Below are 4179 nucleotides of genomic sequence, written 5' to 3'. Positions count from 1 at the left end.
CGTTTAGTGTAATGGGGCCCTTAGTGTTATACTCACCAGTCACTGTCTTCATCTATTATTGTTGCCAGTGTTTGCTGGGCAATCAAGAAACCACAACTCAATGCAAGTCTATGGGAGACAGAATGAGGCCCTAATAGACTTGAATTGAGAGCTTGTGAATGTTACCTCTGACTTTCGGTCAGTCAGAAGTTTCGGTCCCAAGATGGCGGTGCGAGACAAGAGCCAAGCCGGGAACAGCTGAAGACAGCGGTTGTTAAGTATAATACTAGGGGAATGGAGCTGGCATTAGTGCTACCACTCGAGCACTGAAATAAAATATAATGCTGGACTGTTTTTTTATGGATTTTGACACAATATGAACACATGTAAAAGACAAATATAACATGGTAAGTATAATTTTAGAGATATGACATGAATACCAAAAAGAACTAGCAGAGTGTGTAGGAAATACTCTTTTGCAAAATATAACTATAGTAAAATTACAGCATTGTCTCCTGCCAGGTTGCACGACTGAACTAATATACTAGTTACATAGTACGTTACTGTGCGCAAATATTTTCATGACCGAGAAATGTAAAAACAGTTCAGTAAGACAATGGAATTTGGTTGACCCACTGTAGGATGAATGCGCTCCTTCTTTTAACCATCTATGATGCATCTATAATACGTTCACAGACAGAGCAGAGGTATTTTTTTCATCTGTGAAAAGTTCTTCTTGATCTCTGAATAATGAAAAAGCAAAAATATGAAACAATTTGGACAACTAGAACAAAATGGTAAAGGAGACGGAGTTAGAAGAAATTTTTATGTCATTCAGTGTCCCATTACTACTAAGCCCTTAGGAAAAACTATTTTAAATTTTAATATGAATAGAATGAATAAAGGATGTGTATGAATAATATTTTTTCTACATTATTTTCCATTCTCTATATCCTTTGCTTCCCACCCACTTTCCACCAACATTGGAATGCTATGGCTTCTTGCCATTCTTTGGTCATCTTCGTGGTGGTTACTTAAGCCTTAAGATCTATCATGGTGATACCTGTTGATGCTGAAAATGGATCATACATATTTCATTTTTAGAGGTAAGCTTATGTCTAAAGAAAGCACAAGATTTTGTAAAAAATCCATGTGGCTATGCTTTACTTGTGCTTCCAAATACTTTTAACTTTGTTGATACTGCTGAACATGCAAGATACAATATCCGTAGGGGAAGAGCAAGTTCACCTTTGACACATTGTTATCATCAGGTTTTGCTGGATACCTTCTTTTCATTATGACATTTCAATGAGATTCTTTCCACTTCACAGTAGACCTAGAAAAAAAAAAACTTGTTTGTGGTATGTTTGTCATAAAATTAGAAGGAACATGAGCAGACTCATTTCTAAATCAATATAAACATGGAAGAAGCACGTCTTTATGGATAGCAAAACATTCCAAAATGAAATCCATTTGTATGACCATTTTGTTTGCAAGTTCATATTATTTGTTTATTCGTGAACATGAGACTATGTATTGAAATATTAGTAGTTTACAAATAAAATAAGAAATGTACAAATTCCGTTAAATTGGCATTATCATTGGCATTGTGAGCAATATCTCAGATACAAATTCTAGCTTAAAGTGAACAGGGCACTGTAAATTAAATAATTTCCCACTGCATATAGTCACAGTGAATGGCTTGAATGACTTCTGAATAGGGATCATCAAATAGCTTTGGATAAATCCTTATCCGAATAGTTATAGCGCTTCCAGAATAGCTGCATCGGGAAACCGGATACCTGGAGCGCTCCCGATAATCAGCTGTTCGGCACCGCTTCTGCATGTGTCGCGGCTGTGTGACAGTCACAACACATGCATGGAGAGTCTCTCCTTACATGTGTTATGACTGTCAAAAAGTCGCAACACAAGCAGCTGCACGTCGAACAGCTGATTATTAGGAGCGCTCCAGGTATCCAGACTACCGATCCAGCTATTCGGGAAGCGTAATAGCTATTCGGATAAGGACTTACCTGAAGCTATTCACTCATCCCTACTTCTGAACCAAAAAAAAGGAAATAACGCCTTTTTCACAACATAATGTTGCCCGATGTTTAGCATATACACTAGGACACCTCCTTACATACACACGAAAGGTGTCCACAGCACTCCATTGCTCAATTTATAAACAGATCAAAAGTGTAACCTTTATTCTCTATCTGGCCATCATACTGGCCATTAAACAGATGTAGCATATTTTACTTTAACGCAGATAACACAGCACTGGGATATTGAGGCATAAAAAAGCTTAATTTGAAACCTAATTTCATATCAATCAATGGCATGGGCGATGTTAACTTATTTTAATCTTCCTAAGCTCCTAAATAAGATAAACTTATATGACACGCTATCAAGATGGTGCTTTTTTTTATCATTGTAGGCCAGGCTTATACTCTAATGGAGAGAGAGAGGAAGCCCCTGACCAAAAGAGATTACATTTTACAAGGGAGACAGAGAGAACCCCACTGACAAAAAGATCTTACATTCTGCATGAGAGAGAGGACTCCGCTGATCATAAGAGCTTATACTCTACAGAAGAGAGGACTCCATTGACCATAAGAGCTTACACTTTACATGAGAGAGTGAGCACTCCACTGACCATAAGAGCTTACACTCTACAGAAGAGAGAAAAAACTCCACTTACCATAAGAGTTTACTCTCTACCTGAGAGAGGACTCTGCTGACCTTAAGAGCCTGCACTCTACAGAAAAGAGACCCCACTGATTGTGGAGAAACAGGGTCAGTGGGTGCTCTAGTCCGCTGGCCTGGCTGCCTTTAGAAAGACTGCATGGACCAGGGCTCAAACCAATGAACGCCCGCTCTATCTCCCCATGGGCAACATACTACACAGACAAAACAGGGTTAGGGTAAAAGACTGTGGCAATACTTTATTGAACCACAACACACAATAGCAAACAGAACAATCCCTGCAATTACCCCCAACATGGTGCACATTACAGGGCCTAACCCTTCCGCTGACTCGCCTGGATAACGGTAGATGATACGTCCCAGGGCTGATATTCCATCTGTAATATACACACAGAGAAGAAATATTGACAAGCGTAGGGAGATGACCGAGAACAGTCCATAGAGTCCGTAGAAGGTCCAAAGCCAGTTGACACAATATCAAAGCTCCCAGGGTCGCTATTCCATCTCCATGGAACCAGGTGACCAGCGGGTCCCAAAACCTGGCTTTCTCCAAACATATCCATGGTTCAGAGATGGTCATTGAATCAGATCTGTGTCCTTCCAACCGGAGCCGATCACTCCAAGGGTGTTTCCCTTAGACTCATAGATCCATGTCCCTAGTGATGGTGCCTTGATGAATTGGATGCGGTCCTCTCTCTCTCATCCGTTGAGTGTTGTGCAGAATGGTAGCTCTCTGTGTGATGAGATGAGACGAAATCTGGTCTCTCTGTCTCAGGGTCTTTTTATACCCCAGGCAAGTAAGCTATTTTTAGAATTACCCAGTGTCCTTCAGTACACCCTCACAGCCTTTACCTATCTACCTTTGAAGTCAACAAACTGGTTATAGAATACAATACACAATTAGTATATCAGCTAACAATAAACACAGATAAGCACACACTATGTACAAGACACTATTACAGACTTAAGGCCCTGTCACACATAGCGATCTCACTAGGGAGATCGCTGCTGAGTCACAAGTTTTGTGACACAACAGCGAACTCACCAGGGAGATCGCTGTGTGTGACAGCGATCAGCGACCGGCCCCCCTGCCGGTATCGCTGATCGCTCTGGGAAACCTCTGGACTTTTCTTTGGTCACTGGTCTCCCGCTGGCCAGCACGCATCGCTGTGTGTGACAGGTGGGAGAACAGCGATCTGCTGGTAACTAACGTACACATCGGGTATCCAAGGGACGGGCGTCCCTTGGATACCCGATGTATACGTTAGTTACCAGCTCCCTGCATCAGCGAGCTGGCAACTAATGAACACAGCGACGCCGCGCGCTCGGCGTCGCTGTGCTGATCGCTGGTGAAGCTGTCTGTGTGACAGCTCACCAGCGATCACATAGCAACTCACCAGCGATACTGATACGTTGATATCGCTGTCGGGATCGCTGGTGAGTCGCTATGTGTGACTCCAGCTTTACACAGTATGTTAAATGGTATGAAAG

General features: G+C 41.8%; 1 long non-coding RNA gene across 1 annotated transcript; it reads right to left on the bottom strand.

Annotated features, from left to right (window-relative positions):
* Positions 1–374: 374 nt before the first annotated feature.
* LOC141055726 (uncharacterized) lies at positions 375–1320 on the bottom strand. Its single transcript, XR_012221524.1, has 2 exons — positions 1228–1320; positions 375–722 (listed from the first exon to the last, which is right to left on the bottom strand). It is a non-coding gene; the product is annotated as an uncharacterized lncRNA (long non-coding RNA).
* Between the last annotated feature and the right edge of the window lie 2859 nt (positions 1321–4179).

Source organism: Dendrobates tinctorius, unplaced genomic scaffold (assembly GCF_039654945.1).
Source record: "Dendrobates tinctorius isolate UK_male_01 unplaced genomic scaffold, ASM3965494v1 ptg000191l, whole genome shotgun sequence".
Lineage (NCBI taxonomy): Eukaryota > Metazoa > Chordata > Amphibia > Anura > Dendrobatidae > Dendrobates > Dendrobates tinctorius.
Note: the sequence above shows the minus strand (reverse complement) of the source record. Positions and strands in the feature narration are given on the sequence as shown.